The following is a 22,984-nucleotide window of genomic DNA, read 5'->3' as shown; positions in this document are numbered from 1 at the left end:
CTGTTTACTTTTGTAATCTACAATTAGTCCAACACTCTGATCACCTCTTTTTTTTTAATTAATGTTTAACAACATTTTGGGAAATGTTGCAAAGCATATCTAAAAAGTCAGATGGTTTACAGTTTTTAATATTTTGATTTGATTAATTTTCTGTATTTGCATCAAATTGTGTTCACTGAGGGGTTTAATAAAAAAAGTTTTGTTGTTTTATAATCCTGATTGCAGAATATGTGTTTTGTTTTAGCTTCTGTTTGCTTTTGTAATCAACAATTACTCCAACACTGTGATTACCTCTTTGTTTTTCCATTAAAAGTTTAACAGCATTTAGGGAAATGTTGCAGAGCATATCTAAAAGGTCAAATGGTTTATAGTTTTGAATATTTGATTTGTTCGATTTTCTGTATTTGCATCTAATTGTATTCACAAAGGGGTTTAATAAAGATTTGGTCTATTCACAAAACACATTCCTTTTTGAAGACTAATTGTGTTCACAAAGAGGTTTGATAAAGAAAGTTTTGATCTATTTATAAAACCCACTCTTGTTTGGAGGACAATATCTTGGCCCTTTGGAAGAAAAAGTCCAATGTGTTTTGCCTCTCATATCAAGACACGGAAAACATCAGATGAAAGTCCACTGCTTGAAACTCCAAAAGACAGAATTCCACCGGTAGTGGAAGCAATTTCTATTTTAGGGATAGTATCTGTAATGTCCCCTTTTTGGGACATTAGAAAATGAAAAGTTAAAAACAATCTTTTATAATATTAAAATTGACTTGGAGAGCGTGGACTCAAATTATAAAAGGTCAGTTTAATATTATAAAGTGGACTAAAATGGACAAGAAGAGATAAGATGAAAAGCCAGGAAGGGAGTCAAAGAGTCATAGCTGTGAGGATAGAAGGAGAAGAGACTCATTCATTTGGTATGCTTGATTTATGATTCAGATTTCAGTTCTCTCTTGCGAGAGTTATTTAGGAAAGCTTCAGCTTCCAGCCAGTGTGAGGACGTAGTCCCTGTACTGGCAGATAGTGGACGCAAACCCATTGTCTTTGAAGACGTCACTTCAGGTGTCTTGTATGTGTTGACATTTTCTTCTCTTAGGGCCTGTTTGGTTCGTGGATATCAATAGGAATTAGAATTGCGAATTCTAAAAAAATCGTAACCCACTGTTTGGGTTGACGAAATGAGAATTGGAATACGAGAAAATTAGAATTCCGTATCCTCATTTATTCCCCAATTTGAGGATTTGGTCTGCCTTCCAAATAGTTGGTATTGCTCAAATGCCTGTTTTAATTCCAATTTTGGGAAAAACGAGCATTGCAAATTAATACAAAAGAAACTTTTTAAAAGTCCGGCAGACCTAATTTTTTTTGGTGCTCAAACTTTTTGTCTGCCAGATTATATTCGTTTGCACTCCATTTTATCTGTGCAAACGTTTTGCTCCATTTTCTCTGGTTTCTCACGTTGTTGTTTGTAGATCCATTTTTTCTCTGCCAAAAGTTCTACTCTCCATTTTCTCTGGTTTCTCAACGTCTTTGCAAAGGTATGGTTGCATTTTTCTCTCCATTTTGCTAGTGTTTAATAGATTTTGCTCTGAATACGAGGCCCTTCTTTTTTTGTTCATTACGGTGCCGCTGTTTTTACTTGTGAGGAGCTGCCCAAAGGCATATGCGCTACTTACCCAGCCCATTATTTCTTCTTTGGCCGGCCAAACTCCTATAGAATGGTGGTACTTTTGTGTTGAATGCAGATTTGCCGATTTTTTAGGGCTTCTTTCTTGTGCTGACCTTGCCTTTGTGCATTTCGCCGAGGTTCTAGTCGCGAGTTCAAACCCTAGCTGTCGCAGTGGCCATTTGCTTCACTAGCAGGGCAGTTTGTAGATTGTTTTCCTCTGATTTTTTCATTTTCTTTTGGTTTAATTTGTCTGCCATTGTGAGTTTTGGTGTGGCCATGCCTCATATCCAATTCCAGAAATGTGCAACCAAATGGTGAAAATGTCTATTCTCATAATGAATTCTTGCTGCACCAAACGGTCCCAAATCAAATCCTCAAAACAATAATCTAGATTTCAAGTTCCAGGATCCCAAATCAAGGTTTCCGAATGCCAATTTTCGAATCATATTCTAGCAACCAAACGGGCCCTTAGTGTTCCAATTTGACTGTAAAATTGTGTTTAAGATTGGATTCTGAATGTTGGTTACTGTATTGCTGTTGTATAATGCAATAACATGTTTTTAAGGAATTTTATGAGAGTTTACCGGTTTTATACTATTGGTTTGTAATGCATTTTCATATGCTTGAATCCTGAATTTTATTTTGGAAAGAACGGGTTAATGTCTTTGGAGAATCTATTGGTTTTTATTGTTGTTTCGTAATACATCTGCCTATGGTTTAAGTCTGAATATCAGTTTTGAGGAAACAACTGCGTAAATATCTATTGGGGATATTTCCTAGGGTTTATATTACTGGTTTTATAATGCAACTTCACATGTTTATGTTCTGAATGTTATCTGGAGAAACAAGAAATTGGGTCAATATCCGTTTGGAATATTTCAGTATCTGCCTTATTTAAAGACCATTAGGGGATGTTGAAGAAGCTGATTTATAAATAATATTGGATCAATCATGTTTCATGTTTCTTTGGGGGCTTGCAAAGATTTCTTATCCAAATTCTAGGTGATCTAGAGGACAATTGTAATGTAGTGAAGGCAAAATTATAGAATACACAAAGGAAAATGGAAACACAATAAAGAGTACATGTTTAAATGTACAAAAGACCTCAAAAAAAAAAAGTGCAATTTTACTTACTATACAAACTAGTGTACAGTGAGTATTCCTGTGAACAGTAAAGGGTGAAGTCATTAAACCAATTTAACTGGACTTTTGTATGTCTTGAATTGTTCCTATGATCTCCAATGTGAGGAGTTGTGTCTATATTTATGGTATAGTTAAACGAATCTTACCAGGCAGCAGTACTGGAATAATTCATTTTCCACAATAATTTTGCCTTCCAATTGCAGATGGTTGGGCTTCTAATGGGTGGCTTTCTATGGCTATGATTTATAAGTGAAATGCTATGCAAGTGTCATGTGTGCTAAGCTAGAGACTACATGAATGGCCCTTGCATGCTATGTGAACTATTGCAGATCTGTTATAGACTGCCAATGCTTGAAGTGTTGATGGCAGCTAATACAAAGGTAGTGTGATTGACCACCTCTGTTTGTGCATTGTTCTATGGATGGAAGGTTGTGGATTGATTCAATTGTGTACCCAATTTTTCTCATGAGGCTTTCCATTGGCTAACAAACTTAGGGTTGTGATTTAGATAAAATGGATGTTGACAGTCCAAAATGAACACAAACAAGTTTGAAGAAGAGAAGCATGATCTCTTGTGCAATTATATTTGCAAGTAATTATGATGAACAGCATTAAAAATGTCTGTGACAACAGAGATTTTGGCCACTTGTCATAGATAATTTCCTATTGAAGTCTGCCGATATATTCATAGGGCTTTTGTGGTACTTCTAGAGGTTTCCAGATCCTTTACTTAATATGCGTGGGCTTAACAGTGCAATAGATAATTTAGGGATTGATGTGGAACTCAATGTTTGCATACATGTCAGGCCAATAGAAGTCGAGCACTACCAATGTCTTGATAATGTAAAGGGGTCCAAAAGCCTTGCCAAAATGTACCTCCCATATGAGTATTTGTGGGGTGTGACTATTGGAACATAGAGATGCATGAGTTTAAGAGGAGCTTGTTCATCAAATGCACCCTGCTAACCTATTTCCCTGCCCGAATGTGCAGTCCAAGTTTTCTGAGTAGGGAGTCATTCATTTAGAGAAGTTGTATTTGCATGGATATAGCACTACAATGAATGTGCGAATTGGTGATAGATGTCGCTATCTCTCAACTTATAGCCATTTTAGCTTCTTGCGCTTGATCACTTGATGGAAAGTGTTGCGAATGTGCTATTGGTTCCCAAAACCGTAGATTGGAAATCCAAGAGCCCTCCTCTTCTCCAATAGGATTGCGCAATCAGTTCTGGCCAACGAACGGGAACCACCTTGATTCCCCTGCACTTCAAGCTCCGCTACACCCAGGCACGTAGACCTTTGCCTCAAATCGCTGATTGCCTGGTTCAAGGATTTTCTATAGCGAATTTAAACTTTGGAGTTCTCCGGATGGCAATGTCTTTGAACTCAATTAATATGGAGTTATGTGATAATTGAAATGAATGTTTTGTATAAGGTTTTTAACAATGGATTTGATGCTTGTAAGAAGGAAGTTATAGATTTTTTGACTTCAATAATTAAAAGACTAGTGCCTCTACTCATTTGGGCAATAGATTCAACTTCAGTGAGGATTTTCACGTACAACTTTATAAAATTCTACGCACTTATACTGTCAACAATTAAATAATCAAGATGTGACAGAGCAAATATATATGCAATCTTAAATTAGTTGAGATCGAATTTTAACTCCTTTGATAGGGAGACAAATTGGACACAGACATGAAAAAAATTTGATATTTCACTATATCTATGATGATCATATTCAAGATGCTAAATGACCATGTCCACTTATTTGATATTTAAATTGTATATAGAATTTGAAAAATGATTATAAAGGATGAATCATCTACAGTTTAATTCTCCATGCCTTTAATAATAATCAAACGACTTTTTATTTTATTATTAAAATAAAATAATTGAATTCATATTACAAATTCATATTAAGACTCACTTTCCTTCTGTACAAATAAATATATTACACCTTACAATTGCTTGTGCAAATGTCTTCTTGTTATTTTTCCTTTGGACCTATATAGCATCTCTTATTCATAGACATGACTTTTCATTTTAAAACTTATAACCTTTCACATATTAATCACACCTTTTGACTATCCTTCTATTGCTGATCAAAACTAATATGTGAATAATTACAATATCCTCTCTCCATGGAGATTAACGACAACATACATACCCCACCCGATAAATAAAATCCCCGATGCCACTCCTTCAAGTATTTTCTTTGTCACTGTGTAGAAACTTCTAACGGCGTTATCACTATTCCGCTTGTTTCCGAGCATCTATTTCCCATCGTAGGTTCCACTCTAGACAACTGCTTCTCTTAATTAACTATAACTGAAGGATTTTAGATGATAATTTACATGCAATGTTGAGAATCCATATTTCATCGGGTTGTATACGATATAGTCTTGCGCGATAAATACTGACTTGTCCATATTTTGCGTGTCTTCAATTTTTCAATTATCTATTCATGATCATCATTTCATATCCTTCCAATACTGAAGGTTGTCTATATTGTTTACGTGAAGATCCTTTGACTTATCTCCGATTTTGTAGACTATCACATTTATATATCTTAGACGGAAATTTGAAAATAATCCTCTGCATGTTGCCATTGAAGAAGGCATGACGAAGAAGATGTTGTGCCTGTAGGATATATTCACGGGACTAATATTTATCCTCCATCGTTTAATTCATGTGCAAGACAAGGTGCTTGATCAAATGGTAATCGACAAGACTATTTGTGTAGAATTCCAAGCGTTTACCCTTGACATCATGTCATGCATATACTCTACTTAAATTTTGGATTTTGAACTTTGACGACAAACATTCGTTGCCAATGTGGAGGTATCTCTGCATACAAACATTCCCTGAACCTTTGTCCTTTCCTTGTTATCGAGCTACAAATCTGTTAAAACTTTTATTGTTTATACAAGAAGTATGGACTTCATTATTTATCATCTTTGTATTATACCATAAAGCATCTTATTGTTGTGTAAAGGTATTGGCTATCATACACACGACATGTATTAATCTCCAAAAGCCATAGTGTTTGTGGTCTTTTCCATCATACTCTCCAAGTGCGGCTATTTTCTATGATGATGTGGAAACTATTGTTGTTTGTTCACTGTTGAGGACATGCCAGGTAGGTCACTGTTTATATACATGGCGACTTGAACTTGGAGCAAATCCCATGTTTCAATAAATTTATTTCAGGGACTCCTACTTTCTAGGTGTGCATGAAGTGCTAAACTACTACACATTACATGAGATAACTTTATTGTAATGTAATCTTCATTGCTTCCACCATTTGTGACGACTGGAGGACAAATTGACATTTGTTACAATAGGCTTTTCCGGTTTGTCAAAGAGGTAAAACTTCACAGTCCTCATCTGCCATCCTTTTGAAAATGTCGAGAACTTTAGTAGTAATAAGGTCATTCCGAATTGCATTTATGAATACTTTGATTTCCTTGTTTCTGTTCTAATGCAACTTCATATGTACCCAAGCAGGTCTTTCAAAAAAGTGTTCACCAACCTTAGTGATGTGTTATAAGTAAACAAGTAAAATACTATTAATCAACAAGATAAAACTTTAGAGGCCGCTCGAATGGAGGCCCCAATTATTACAAATTGGGGCTCCATCTGTGGCTCTTGTTGGGGACATATACTCCTTCTAGGCATGATGAGATTCCAGCTATCTCTAGAGAAGCAGATTGAGCATCCATGCTTAACATGATGCCATGTGAAATTTGGGTGGCCCTGGCCCCCAATAAATTAATTTAGATTCTTTCCTCTATCGAACACATAATTTTGATCATGTAACACTTTGGATCTAGAGATACATGGTATAATTATGCTTTCTGGTCATAGTACATATCCCTCAATAGAGCTACCAACTGAAATTTTATTGCATAGAGTAGCCACCTCTTTCAAGGGATGTATTGATTTGTTGATCTTTTGGGTTGTCACTTCCAATCAAACTGATACAACTATTTTCTGATTCTGATTTGCGAAATCTGAAACTCTGGGGAATTGCACAACACTTGTTGCGAGCAACTCTCCCGAGTAGGGTCGCCAATCTGTTGGTTCCCAAAACTGTAGATTGGAAGTCCAAGAGCCTGCCACTTCTCCAATAGGATTCCACAATCAGTTCTGGCAAACGAATGAGAATCACCCTGATTCCCCTGCATTTCAAGCTTCGCTACACCCAAATGGGTAGACCTTTACCTGACTGCTCAGTTCAAGGCTTTTCTATAGCAAATTTCAGCTTTGGAGTTCTTAGGCTGGCAATGTCTTTGAACTCAATTAATACGGAGTTATGTGATAATTGAAATGAATATTTTGTATAAGGTTTTTAACAATGCATTTGATGCTTGTAAGAAGGAAGTTATAGATTTTTTGACTTCAATAACTAAAAGTCTAGTGCCTCTGCTCATTCGGGCAATAGAGTCAACTTCAGTGAAGATTTTCATGTACAACTTTATAAAACTCTACATGCTTATATTGTCAACAATTAAATAATCAAGACGTGATAGATCAAATATATATACAATCTTAAATTAGTCGAGATTGAATTTTAACTTCTTTGGTAGGGAAACAAACTGGACACAGACACATAAATGATTTGATATTTCACTATATCTATGATGATCATATTCACGATGCTAAATGACTGTGTCCACTTATCTGATATTTAAATTGTAAACATAATTTTGAAAAATGATTATAAAGGACAAATCATCTCTAGTTTAATTCTCCATGCCTTTAATAATAAACAAATGACTTTTTACTTTATTATTAAAATAAAATAATTGAAATCATATTACAAAGTCATATTAAGACTCACTTTCCTTCTGTACAAATAAATGTATTATATTTTATAATTGCTTTTCAAATGTCTTCTTGTTATTTTCCTTTTGGCCTATATAGCATCTCTTATTCATAGACATGACTTTTCATTTTATAACTTATTATCCTTTTAAACGTGTGAAGATAGATGACCCAAAATGGTCTTTAATGATACATTGTGCAAACGTAAAAAGACATGGATGCAACAAAACATCAAGTGGATGTGCAAATGGAATATCCATTTTAATATGTGCCCTACTAATAATAAAGAAACAAAGCTCTTTGTTATGGAGAGATTCTATAAGAAGATTTGGGGTAATGGACTTGGAAGGAAAAAAGCTTATTATATCAGCGAGTTCAAGCCCACATGTGATCAACTCCAAAAGGCATACATCGGGGCCAACATTTCTTGGAGAGCTAAAAGTCTCACTGCAATAGCTCATAACCAACTCTCATCAACTCCAATGTGAGACCGGTTGGTGGAAGAGGCCAAAAGAGTCTTAGGAGGAGAGAATTTGCACGTTTTGCAACGCTGGAAGGTGGAAACAGAACAACACTTTATGTTAGAATGTGATGTGTACAAGGACATCAGGTTCAAATTTGTAGACATTATATCAAGAAGCTGTTGGCACAATTTATTCAACGAGGAGTACATTGAAAAGTTAGGGGGGCTCATCATCAACTTGCACAAAAAAAGATCTGAATTACTAAAGCTGGTTTAGTTGGAAGGCTGTCCCATACGCTATTCTTAGTCTCGTGGACATTAAAGATCTATCTTTTCTTATTATATTAATTACATCTTTTGAATATCCTTCTATCGGTGATCAAAACTAATATGTGAATAACTAAAATGTCCTCTCTCCATGGAGATTAAAGGCAACGTACATACCCCACCCGATAAATAAAATCCACGATGCCACTCCTTCAAGTATTTTCTTTACTTTGTCAGTACGTAGAAACTCCCAACGACATCATCTCTATTTTGCTTGTTTGAGAGCATCTATTTCCCATCGTAGGTTCTGCTTCAAACAACCGCTTCTCTTAATTAACCATAACTGAAGGTTTTTAGATGATAATTTATATGCAATGTTGAGAATACGATATAGTCTTGCTCAATATCCATATTTCATGGGGTTATATACGATATAGTCTTGCTCGATAAATACAAACTTGTCCATATTTTGCGTGTCTTCGATTTTTCAATTATCTATTGATCATCATTTCATATGCTTCCGATACTAAAGGTTGTCTATATTGTTTACGTGTAGATCCTTTGACTTATCTTTGAGCACTGTAGACTGTCACATTTATATATCTTAGAGAGAAATTCGAAAATAATCATCCGCATGTGGCCATTGAAGAAGGCGTGATGAAGAAGATGTGCTTGTAGGATATATTCACAGGACCAATATTTATCCTCCATCGTTGAATTCACGTACAAGACAAGGTGCTCAATCAAATGGTAATCGGTAAGACTATTTGTGTAGAATTCTAGGCGTCTACCCTTGGCACCATGTCATGCATATACTTGACTTAATTTTTGGATTTGGAACTTTGACGACATACATTCACTGCTATTGTGGAGGTATCTTTGCATACAAACATTCTCTGAACCTTTGTCCTTTCCTTGTTATCGGGAAACAAATCTGTTAAAACTTTTATTGTTTATACAAGAAGTATGGACGTCATTCTTTATCATCTTTGTAGCATACTGTAAAGCATCTTATCGCTGTGTAAAGGTATTGGCTATCATACACACGACATGTATTAATCTTCAAAAACCATAGTGTTTGTGGTCTTTTCCATCATACTCTCCAAGTGCGGCTATTTTCAATGATGATGTACAAACTACTGTTGTTTGTTCATTGCTGAGGACGTGCCAGGTAGGTCATTGTTTGTATACATGGCGACTTGAACTTGGAGCAAATCCCATGGTTCCATAATTTTATTTGAGGGACTCCTACTTTCCAGGTGTGAATGAAATGCTAAACTACTACACATTACATGCGATAACTTCATTGTAATGTAATCTTCATTGCTTCCACCATTTGTGACGACTGAAGGACAAACTACCATATGTGTTACAATAGGCTTTTCTGGTTTGTCAAAGAGGTAAAACTTCACAGTCCTCATCTGCCATCCTTTTGAAAAGGTTGAGAACTTTAGTAGGAATTAGGTCATCGTGAACTTTGTTTATGAATACTTTGATTTCCTTGCTTCCATTTTTAATGCAGTTTCATATGTACCCAATAGGTTTTTCACAATAGTGTTCACCAACCTTAGTGATGTGTTAAAAGCAAACAAGTAAAATACTATTAATCAATAAGATAAAACTTTAGAGGCTGCTCAAATGGATGCCCCAATTTTTATCATGTGCCATCTACTGAAGGTGGAACTCATTAACTACTTTGTTCCGTGTATGAAATAACTAAAATTGCTTATGATTGGAATGAATGATAGTCTTCTTACCCAAAATATAGCGATGGCATGCAATTTGATTTCATAGGTGGAGTGTTGAACCATGTCATTAAAAGTTTTTGAATGATAGTTAATGGTGTATTGTTGAATCTTGAAGGGTTGTGCAATGTTAGGCAATGCTTTAATAGGCATTGTGTTAAAGTGTTGTTCAAACTCCTTGATGGGATATTATTATGTAGTGTCCATGGGAAAGCTACTTTGGCAAACTTTTTTTGATTACCGGCAAGGAAATTAACGAGAATTTGAAAACCAGCCTATGGTAGCAATTTGCATTTAGAAAAGGTTGTGCAATTAAATTTGTTGCATAGAGTTGGTAGTCTTGAATCCATCAACTCCTTTTTCTAGAGGGTCAGCATGGATGTTTCCTTGATGAATGATGTAACCCAATACCATATTTGGGTGACATTGAAAGCACACTTGTTGGAGGTGGTTGCAACTTGTGTGGGCATGTATTGTAATGCTTGTATGAGAAATGTTTCAAATGCTCTTCCCAAGTTCTACTAAAGATGATAATATGTCCAAATAAATTACAATAAAGGATTTAGGGAAGATTTGTTGGATGTTGTTCATTAGCAGCATGAATGTTGTTTTTATATTCATATTGGTAATGTTGAAAGACATAACTATCCATTTGTAGAAACCGTTCTTGGTTTTGAATGTTGTCTTCGAAACATCTTCAAGATGGACTATTACTTGATGATATTTTGATTTGTAATTAGCTTTCGTGAAGCATTAGACATTGTAGAGTTGGTCCATCTTTTATTGTTGCAATCACTTTTGGGCAATGGAGAAGAGTTATGCCCAATCTTTCTTTGATCAATCAGCTATTAAAATTGGTACCACAATTCATTCTCCAAGCCAAATTTATAGCTGATAGGATAGTTTGAGAGAGGGGATCCCAGAACAAAATCAATTGTGTTGCATTGCATAATATGTAGTTAGACACTTTTTTTTTCTGGGAACATTCTAGTATTGTTGTGGTATCCTTTTGCACTATCTTGCTACAAAGGTGTTGTATGACCTTGCAAAATGAAAAATGTGCACTTGCTCTTTTTCCAAGCGCCTTTGGACAAAACACAAGAAACAAGCTTTTGGTTGTATGAAATGGTCTTAGGGCATTACTTGGTAGATATCAAGGCTACCTTGGACTTCGGTGAAAACTTTTGAAGGTTGAAGTAGTTCTTGTGGTGTTGCATTTTCTACCTTTGTGACTTTGCCTAATAGACCCCATGTTTATCATACGTATAGGGTCTTAATTACATACTTGAAAGTATGTTGACATCTTAGTTGATTTCTCTTATTACCTTGTAGTAGCAATCTGTAAGAATATTACTTTGATTTGTTGACATATTAATTGATTGTTCTTAACTTGCTGTAGCAATCTCTAATACTACTTTGATTTTTTTAGTGGAAGGACCAAGGCACTTGATTGTGCCTTTGGAGATATTATTGTGGCTTTCATTGTTATTGATGCCATGCGCTTTGTATGGAAGACATTCATGTTCCTCCAAAGCTCTAATGGCCTTACTGCTCACCAATACGAAGACATTGTGCCACTAGATTTATCTCCTTGGGTTGAGCAGGATTAGATGGAGAATTTACAACCAAGATTGTTGTTAGAGGCATTCAACTTTGTTGTGGGAGTTTGTGTCATGATGATGACAACACAATCTCCTTGTTTCTTTTTGTTGCCATTGTCCATATTTGACATGAATGGCGTCGAGGATCTAGCATTTGCAATAGATGATTTGAAATTTTGTGATTGCTTCTACACATGGTAATTTTCTCTTTTTCGTATAATCCTTTGGAGTGGTTTATTGTATTCTCCTAATTTCGCCCATGAATAGTTTCTACTTGTAATGTCCTCTTTCTTGAACATAATTTAATAATGAATAATTAAAATTAATGAATAAATAATAATAAACTATAATATAATTTATTATTAACTATAACTATTATTATATTAGACAAAGGGATATAATTTATGAATTTATATATAATAATATATTATTATATTTATTTATTGAATATAATAATATTATAAAATAATCTATTGTTAAATTTAATAATGTAAAATATATTAATATTAATAAGGATGTGGCTATAATTTAATAATGAATATTATATCATTAAACAATTATCAATGTGTTAAAAACTTAAATGATATAAGACTCGTCACGAAGTCTCTAATAAGATAAAAACATTATTAAATTGAATAAAGCAGAGCCCATTAACAAATTAAAATTAATAACAACTGTCAAAGGACTTCATACATTAAGAATGCTAGTTGAGTAACTTGGACGAGATGCTCAAATAGTGATAAGGGAATAACACAGCCAATCATTCCTTATGTCAGTTGCTTCATAAGAATATGCTAATTGATAACTTCATGGAGTGTGATAAGAAATCTGATTTAGACAAGTGTTAAATTATGTTGAACATTGACTTAAAGAGATAGTGATTAAAGAATTTAGACCACGGACTATCAATAGTCATAATCTATAATCAGATAAGGATGTGGGGGAAGAACAATTGCATTTGAATATGAATCATTGATGCACAGATAACATCATTAGTCAAAGCTAATATCATAATCTGCATCCCTAAATGGCAATGGCAGGGATGATGAAGCAGTAGTTAATGGGATCAATACAGAAGGCAGGTGACTCATCAAACCTCACGGGTTGCCACCTTTAAAATTAGGAGATATAAAGCCAAGGATAAAACACATCCATTGAAGGAGGAGGAATTTATAGCATTTGACACAGCAAAAATCTGAAGACAGCAATCAGTGACTGGAGAATTTCCATATAAAAGGATAAATAGTATACAAGAATAATAATAGCGACCAAGTCGATCCTTTTGCAGTTAGTGAATAAGGAAAGAATAGCAGGGGATGTATTTGAACCATCAAACTACAGGTAACGAGTGGAGAACCTGCCTGCATATAAATAAAATACTATTCTGTGCAGTCTAAACATAGCGAACGATAACAGAGACTGCTGGAAGATATCAATATATACACAGAGGGGTGACAAATTAATATAGTAAGTGATGGTTTGGAACTTCAGTGAAATGACACAAGATATATGGAGTAGCACAACACATTCCTTATAGAAGCAATTAATATTGTTGCTGAAGATAAATATTGGAGTGTGATCAATAAGGAAGTATTAGGTATCAATATCTATTCAGAGATATTCAGAAGAGCAATCAGAAATAAGTAATCAATGACAGATATAATCTAATAAAGATACTAGAGGATAGCTGAACATCTCTAGTTGCTGAAAATAAATATTTGCAAGGCTCTAAGGAATGAATAAATAAGGATAAGCTAGTTATTTCTATTATCATGCTGATAGTACAAAAAACATCAAATAGATCACAATGAACAAGTTAAGGGGAATCCAACCAGCTTCGTCTCTATAAGAAAACTATAAAGGTGTATAGAATGATAGGAGAAAAGGCTTTAATGAAGGAAACTATTACTTTCGACCTGCGAACATGTTAATTTATCAAGCATAGGAAAGAGTGTTGTTATTTAAGCAAATACAAACCTCAAGAATAGTGGGTGGTTATCTTTTCCACAAGCACAACTTGCCTCTGTAAATCTCCATTTCAATATATTTGAATTTATATCAATATTGACATAGTAACGATTTCATATATATACATATATACTTGACATATTTTGATATCTCATATATCTAAATATATTGTATATATCAGACCCAAGATTGGGGCTCATATTGAAAAGGTCTCTTGAAATTTAAGAAATCAGTCCCAATTAACCAAGGACTGGATAGGGTACATTACACTGCGTGAGCTTATCCTTGGTTTCAATCTTGTATGCATTGAAGAACACTTGCCACAATGTGTCTAAAGTCAAGAATTTCTTTGACGGAAATGTAACCAATAACATATTGGAGCACTTTTTTTTTGTTTGGAAGTGTTCCCATGCAAACACACATATTAGTCATGGAATTTGATGTTCTCTTTTACTCCTTCCTTATTATTTATGTTAGGAAAATAGTTTCTCAACTTTACAATTACATAAGATTATTATTTAGGCTAAGTGCTGTTTATGGTATGTTTATATTTGAGCATGGATCCATTCAAAATTTTCCACAAAGCTACAGATTGGTTAGATAAGCATGCCGGCAATTTTTTGTCACAAGATCATGGCTGGATTTGAAGATGTTACATTTTCCATTTCTGAAAGTTCCGTTTGAAATTTTCAAAGTCAAATTTGAAGGCCTCAGAGGCATTTTTTGGACCTGACAGTGATTGCAGTTGGTGAAATAGGCTATAGTTTGATAGAGCACATCACAATCTTTATGGTGCTTCAAATGGTCAGTTAATTAGACACCTAAATCAAAAGTTATGGCCTTTGAGACTTAGTTCTCTTGAAATGGGAAACATAAAAATGTGTTGGACATATATTAGTTGTAAAAAGAAGTTACATGTGTTGGTGTAGGTTTTCACATATTTTGGTGATAAGTTGGGCACCACTTTTGGGTGGTTTTGACCGTAGTTACTAGTTCGAGTTCGATTTGAAATACATGGGGTTCAGGTGCGTTCATACAAAAACATGTCAAAATTATACACACCATTTAATCAACAAAATAACACCATAAACTTGTAATAATAGCATCATTACAAAGCATTATCCAATTGACTGGCATATCTTAAGCCTTGTTAGACAAGTTGAATACAAACAAGAGAGCTCCTTTGTCAAAAGCCTTGTTTATTACAACAGGCATATAGCAAGATAAGCTTGGAAAGAAGTGTATCATGTTATAAAAGAAGCAGAGTTATACCTGCGGCATTGTTCTATCCCTCAATGGTGGATTTATCTTGTTCATGTCTACCGCTGGAGAAGCTCATCATCTCCACATTCATGATCTAGTCTAGTCCATTTTGTGCAATTAAACATTCTCTATGTCAAAGATGCAACCTGGGATGCCTACACTATAACATCTTGCAGGAAAATCAGGGAGCCGTTGATAGACCAATTGTTTTTGAAACCTAGGCGAACTTTTGACGAATTGGACCCGAATTTGGTATTGGTTTGAACCCAGACCTGGTTCGGAGGCCATACCAGCGAACCCGGGCAACTAAGGTTTTGACTCATGGTTTTGTAATACCATTTAATGGTTCATTTATTGTATCTCCTATATATCAGGTGCGTGAAATGGAGGTTGTGTGTAGGATTCTTATAGCTGTTGAGTTACCTTCAGATCTCTAGTTGGCAATACACTCGTGAGAAGCTTGCCTTGCAAGTATATTGTAGTTTGTTGCTGATTTCTGATTAATATATTGGGCAACTTTTGGAGTGTGGGGTTTTTCTCACGAAAGGTTTTTCCCTATGTAAATCATTGTGTTATGGTATGCATGCTATTTTTGTCTATTTATTTAAAGTTTATGTAACTATTGTAAAGATCTGAAATTGTTGGCAAAATCCTTGCCTCAAGATTAGCGTAGGGAGTAAATCCACTACCTTAACTTTCATTTGATTTGCAACTATTAAAACTTCTTGAACTCATCTTCAAAGTGTCTAAAGGGGATATAGTTCATTGTGCAAAGCATTCAAAAAAGAATAGTGAGTCCAAATATGTTTGAGATCCCTCTTGTACTTGGTGCTAAAGTGTTTGTCACCATTGGGACACAGACTGACATCTTCGATGCTATGAAGGAAATCTTCCTATTGATTGAAATTGTTGACAAAGAAGTATGCCTTATGCTATTAATATAATTAACCAAGGCCACAGCATCATTCATGCCTTTAAATGTTGGGATATCCCGATTGAGTTGCACTTAAAAAGGCTTAGCTGTTGTGTGGGGGAATGTGGTGACATATGGTGCATTGTGTTGTTGTTTGAAGTTAAAATATGAGAACATCTTGAATCATCCTTTATATGTCTGAAGACATTTCAGGTGCATGTTTCTGACCATCGGTCATCTTGCTTCTGCTGCGCTGTTTGTGTAGGTACTTAGAAGTTGAACTGAGCAGACAATCTTTCTTTTCCTGTTGTATGTGCACTGGTACATCCCCATACAAAACACTTTTCTAATAACAATACACATTCAAATGCGTGGGACAATAAAGAAAATATGTGCTATGTCTATTTAATACAAAGGAAACCTAAAACATGGTTAACCAATACAAATTCAAATGTATGGGAGACTTGAGCAGTAATGTGATACTTCTTTCAACATAAATATATTAGGTTATATTGGATGGATAGAAATAGCTTAATGGAGAATGATATTCTTGTGACCGGAAGGGGGATTGCATAGGCTAATTTGGCTATTCTTCTCTACATCTTAGATTGGTCGTTTGATCTCCAGTCTGAGCAGTTTTTATCTATATTTAGAAATTTAATTATAAGAATGCTACAAAGAATTGGTCTGCAACTATTTGGATTTCCAACTGCTGACAGTTGGGTCTCTTGATGGTCGGCTTTGAACATTTGTGGTTTGCAAGTGAAAGTGTTTGAGTGTCATGTGTGCCATGCTGGAACCTATGTGGATAGCTACTGCATGCCATATGAACTATTTTACATTTGGCCCAAAGGATTGACAATGCTTGCACGTCAGCACAAAGTGGTGTAGTTACTTGTGCAACATTGTAAGATGCTCTAGTGCTTGTGCCCTTGCACAAAGTACTCTTGACAGCTGTGCAAGGTTCTTAGGAGGTTGTGCAGCATGCTTGGACCACTTTGGCTGTAGTTTCAAAGCCTGAAAGAAAAGGATATTGTTTCCCTTGAAAATAGTCATTGAATTTGAAACAAATGGTAATAAAATATATACATGCACAACTAGAAGAATTTAGAATATCAGACGTCCCTGTGCTCTTGGCAGCAAGATCATTGCATATTAATAAATTAACTCTTGATAATGCATCTGTTAGTTTCTATGGCTGGAGGTTGATTAAATAGTCAAAAACTATCTTTGTCTTGGTAGTTGTTCCAATTGAAAGGGAACCTTTGTAATAAATGTCTGATTCAATTATGATCTATAAGGTAATCCAGGTTCAATGTTTTGTCATGCTGCTATTACTTCCATGTTTTTGTGGATGGTATTGTTGGTGTAATTAAATTTCCAATAATTACACTTAAGCTTATTTAGGATAATGCATTGCATAGTAGTTTGTCATTGAAACACCTAGGAGTTTGTACCTCAATTTTGAAGAATTCCACTCCAGGCGGTGATAATTCTTATCCCAATCCACCTTTAGTGCACATATCACATTATCATCCTCATTATTGCACATACTTCATTACATAATGGAGGATGATCCACCTTTGGTGGACATGTGATTCCACCTTATGTAGGTGATAGGTTATCTTCTCCTTATCATTGTCTCTTATCACCTTTCCTGTATAAGGAGGCCTATTAAGTACATTTCAATCAATCCAATGTAATCTTGGTCCTTCATAACATGCTATTAGAGCTCTTAAGGTGTGAAGTGTTGATGTTTGATAGCTTAAGTCAGATAAACTTATATATAATTTATATATATGTGTTCATTATATTTGAGATATATGTTTATTGTTATATGAGAAAAATTAATATAATAATGATATATACATATGTATATATGTGAGAGATTAATTTTTTAATTATATTAATTATAAGATTAACGAATAAACCATGGCTTTATATCGCTATAAATAATATATCGTTATAAATAATATATCACTGTCATTTGGAAAACATATGCCAAAATTAAATGGCAATGCTATTACATCTTTAGCGATCTCGAAAACTCAACATGGTATTAGAGCCAGGCTGCAAATGTAATAAAGTGTTCAAATACATTTTATAAAGAGTGACAACTACATTAGAAATTCGTGCATCGATAGTTGGATGTGTTGCTTCAATATGAACGGTTGGTGCAAAGCTTGATATGGCAGATTGGACATAGGAGAATTGAAGTTTGAAGAGTGCTTATCATATTTGTCAAACCAGTAATCCTCAATATGGAATACCTTAGATCAATACAACTAGAGTATATATTGCCACGACAACCAAATATCTGAGCCACTTCATAACAACGATCACCAACGGGACAAATAGATCACCTTGACACACTCATTGTTGGTATCATAGAAATGTCGATTAGCGAGCAGGAAGCTGAACTTATAACACTATCCGCTTACACACATCATTGTGAGTGTTTAAGATTTGATAAGGGGATTGCTTTGACAATTCTAAATATTTCAGATCAGGTCACACAATACGTAGAGGAGCATGTCGAGCACTATGCCATTGATATTATAAAGAACCTCCTTAATCCAAACCAGTATAATGGTGTGCGACATAATATGATGCAACACTTTGACTGTGCGGAGATGGATAACAATTAGTAGTCGGGAATCTCTACTTTATAATTGTTGTCTCTCTATTCCTCTATTTCTAATTGTGTGATGAAATGCGGAGATGACAATAATTTGTTGAGTCCTACATTTAATTATTTATCTTTGATGCTATTCCTCTACTTTCAAATAGTGTGTGATATGTTCTTAATGTGCCTATTAACTGGTCCAAATAGTTTAAGATTGATTATGTAAATTTCTTTTGTCGTGAATGACTCTCTCGTCTGGTTGCTTATCAAGGATTGACAACTACTTTTCCATGTTGTGGTGTATGCTCTTGTGGTTTTATAAAAGATACGAGTGATAGCATATTCCGAAGAAGAGGCCAAGTAGCGTGTTCTGAATGTGTGAGTGACAAAGACGAATGAGAAGGTATCTTATAAGGGTTTGGCAAACATCAGCCCACGGGAGCACTACGACACAAAAGACGAGTCTGGTCCTGATCGTGAAAGCCGTTACATGTGGCATTAACTGCATACATTGCTTAGTTGGACGAAGTAAAATATAGAAGGAAAAGTCAAATAAGGAGGCATATCATGGGTTTGTGTGAATGTTCAGCATATAGGCACCAAGAGTTCATGACAAACAAAGGTTAGCCGCTTTCCAATAATCGTCTGCTTACTAATTTGTGACTGGACATGGCTATTCATAGGAGAAGGATAAGGTCCCACCCCTATTAAAGTTGTATGCATACCCAACATTGCTAAACCATCCAAATCGGTTGACAAGTCTTCATAAGGGACTGTTAAGAGAGATATTTCCAAAGAAACAAGATTAATCACTGCAAGTGAAGTGCATTTAACCCCAATATAACTCATATATTTAAGTTTCCTTATTTTAATGTGACAATGAACTTTAAAATAAGATTCCATAATTTAATGTGATTGATTATCTATGTTACCCAGGGACACGTTTCCACCTCTAAGACTCAGGTTTCGGAAACGGGGACGGTTTTGGGGACGGGGGGACTGCAGAAAACGTTTCCAAGCTGTCCCCACTTGGATAGGAAAATTGGAAATGCGTCCTCGAAACACAGGAAATGGTCAACGAGTTTCCGAAACTTGTTGACTGTCTCGGGGATTGCATATTCGTTTCCTAGAGGTTTCTGGGACTTCTAAAAAAGTTTTCAATTTTTACCACAAAAATTAAATAAGCCACCTACGGACCTCGCAGCTTCAAATATATAAAAAAAAGAAAAACTTTTAATGTTTTTTATGTGTCTAGCTTTTAGGTTTGTTAATGTTTAAAACTTTAAAACTTTAGTGAGGAAATATTTTCATTTCCCATCTTCTTGACAAAGTTGCGTTGAAGGGTTGAAGAGCCAAGTTTTTCACAAAACAAACGCAAGTCACCTGCAAGGTCTGCAGTCTGCAGTTTGATTTGTTTTGGTGGTTCAGGTCAAGTTTGTTAAAGAATCGAGTTTGGACAGAGGGTAGACGCAAATCACCGACAAGGTTAGCAATAGCACGCAAGTCGGTTTGGACGCAGGTCGAGTTTGGACGGAGGGTAGATGCAAATCACTGGCAAGGTCAACAATAGCACGCAAGGGCGTCTTGAAGACTAGGGCAGCATTCGTTTGAAGCTGCGTCCAAACATAGTTTAGACTGCTTCTAACTACGCAAGTTATAGGTTACTGTCTAGACTCCAAACATAGTTCAGACTACTCATTTTTATGTACCTCAAAATAATTTAATTTATGAGCACAAGTCCTTGATGTAGTGGGTATCTTGTACATAAAATAGGCTGTAGTGAATTTTGCGTGTGAGAGTAGGGAATACCAGGGTTCTGTCTCAAGTTGTAAATAAAAAGTGAACTGCTGTATAACTCAAGTGAACGAAAACAGAGAAATAGTAGGAACACAGAATAACACAAAATAGTAAATACCTTGAATATCATGGAATATATCTCTTCAAGGTATATGTAAATTTCATTTTCTTGTTTGATAATAAGATCAGCCTTTTGCCATATAATTGGTTTGCTGGGAAAAGCCCTTGTATCCAGGTGGGTTTCATTCTGAGTATGGGTTTGTAAGGGAAGAGCCTGTTCTATTTTCTATTTTATTCATGATCCATATTTATTTATTTTAAGATAATATGTTAATGTTAAAAGTATTCTAAGATTAATATTTAATATTTATTGTGTTAAAGTTCTTGATATTTATTACAAATTTTTTAATGTATGTCATGACTCATGAGAGAGAAGACTAATTTTCATTTTCATTTTTGTTAAATTTCAATTCTTGATCTCCATTAAATTTAAATATGAGCAGCAGCAGCATTGATGGTTCTAGTAGTGATGAAAGATGACAGGGTAAAGAAGTTGGAATTGGAGGTGGTGGTGATTCAAGAGATATAACAAACAAATTTGAAATACCTTCAGTTGTCCTCAAAGGCTTTGCACGAGGTCCTTTTAATCCTAAAAAGCCTCTACTTTGCCTTGTTCATCCAACAGATGTCAAAAAGAAAAATGTATGTGGAAGTAGGATTTATAAATGTCATGTGTGTGAAGGTGAAATTAGAGGAAGCTACACACGAGTGTGGTCTCATTTCTTGGGGGTTAAGGGGAAAGGAGTTAAATACTGTAAACAATTAGAGGAGGATGCTAAATTAGAGTGTTATAGGTTGCACATTGAGGCTGAATACAAGTCTAAAGGTTTGCCCTTTGTTATTCCTCCACCTTCGCAATTATCTACTCATGGTACTACTCACTCTATGTCATCTAGTGATAGTGTGTTCACTAGTGTGGGAACAAAAAAAAATGAAAAGGGAAAGAGGAAGGCTAGTGATAGTGGGCAGCCAGGGTCAGTTACAAATTTGTTCAATACACAAGCACGAGAAATGTTAGATTGTTCAGTTGCTGATTTCTTTTATGCCCATGCCATCCCATTTCATGTGGCCCAATCACCATTCTTCAAGAAAATGATTAGAGATGCAGGTTCAGTAGGCCCCTCTACAGTACCCCCTGGAGATCATAAACTATGCACTACCCTCCTTGATAAAGCATATTCCAAGGTGAGTTTGGTGATGGAGGATATGAGGCGTACTTGGATGAAGATTGGTTGTTCCATTTTGATGGATGGGTGGATTGATATTAGACATCGGCCACTTATCAATGTCATTGTCACATCCGCAGTCGGTTCTTATTTTCTTAAGGCAGTTGATTGTTCAGGGAAACGCAAGGATGCAGATTTTCAATTTGGCATTCTACAAGAGGCCATAGAAGAGGTTGGGCCCTCAAATGTTGTTCAAGTGATTACTGATTTAACACGTGTGCAAATTGGCTGGAATGATAGTGGAGGGTGCTTACAAGCACATCTTTTGGACTCCATGTTGCGTTCATGCATTTGAACGATGCATTGAAGGACATGGGAAAATTGTCTTGGGTAAAAGAAGTGGTGACACAAGGAAGAAAGATTCAAATGTTTATTTGCAACCACCATACCTCACTTGCCCTCTTTAGGATGTTTTCAAAGAAGGAATTTCTCAAACTTGTAGAGACAAGATATGCTAGTTACTACATTCTGCTAGAGAGGACGATTGAGGTGCATGACGCTCTACAACAAATGGTAGTGAATTTAGAGTGGAATAAGTGGCCTACATCAAACACTATTGAAGGAAAAGCCATCAAACAAAAGATTCTTGATGATGCTTGGTGGTCTACTATGAGGTAAGACATTGTTGATTCTCATTTTCACTTGGAAATCATAAGTTTCATAAATCCTTTCAATTTTCAGATTTCTAATCTGATTTAAATTTAAAAGATTATGATTTTCAGTCATTTACTTTTAAAAATATATAATTGACATGCTCTTCTTTCTCTCATTGCAGATATGTTTGCTCAATCATCTCTCCTGTTGTGGATGTTATCAAATATGCTGATACATACCCTCCTAGCCTTGGGGAGATATATGAGACTATAGACAACATGCTTCAAAAGATGAAGCAAATAATATTGGCCCATGATAATGATTTGGTCTTATATGAGGAGTACATTAATCCAATTTTCTTGCGGAGGTGGAATACTATGAATACTCCTCTTCACATGGCAGCTTATGCATTAAATCCAAAATGGTATGAGCCTAGGCCTGGAAGGTGTGCTCCTAGCGAGGATGATGAGGTGAGATGTGGTATTATGAAGGCCCTTCAAAAGATGTATTCGTCTCAAGAATCTAGTATACTTCGAGAGCAATGGGTTGTCTTCACAAACCTTGATGGTCCAACCTTTGGCACAACAGAGGCAAAGGTGGATAGAGCAGTAATGGCATTGAAAAGCCCTGTTGGTTGGTGGCAATGGCATGGATTAGATGCACCACAGTTAAAGATTCTTGCAATTCGTCTCCTCTCACAGGTAGCTAGTTCCTCTGCTGCAGAGAGGAATTGGTCTACATACAACTTTATCCACTCCGTGAAGAGGAATAGGCTTACCTCTAAATGAGCGGAGAGGTTACTGGTTGTGCATAGTG

General features: G+C 35.4%; 1 protein-coding gene across 1 annotated transcript in view; it reads left to right on the top strand.

Moving 5' to 3' along the window:
* Positions 1 to 22,984, top strand: part of LOC149556900 (uncharacterized) — a 166,874-nt gene that overhangs the window by 125,289 nt on the left and 18,601 nt on the right. The gene's annotated exons all lie outside the window — the stretch shown is intronic.

Source organism: Cupressus sempervirens, chromosome 5 (assembly GCF_028749045.1).
Source record: "Cupressus sempervirens isolate cs-2001-9-10 chromosome 5, ASM2874904v1, whole genome shotgun sequence".
NCBI lineage: Eukaryota > Viridiplantae > Streptophyta > Pinopsida > Cupressales > Cupressaceae > Cupressus > Cupressus sempervirens.
The sequence above is the reverse complement of the archived record's forward strand: the minus strand, read 5'-3'. Positions and strand labels throughout refer to the sequence as shown.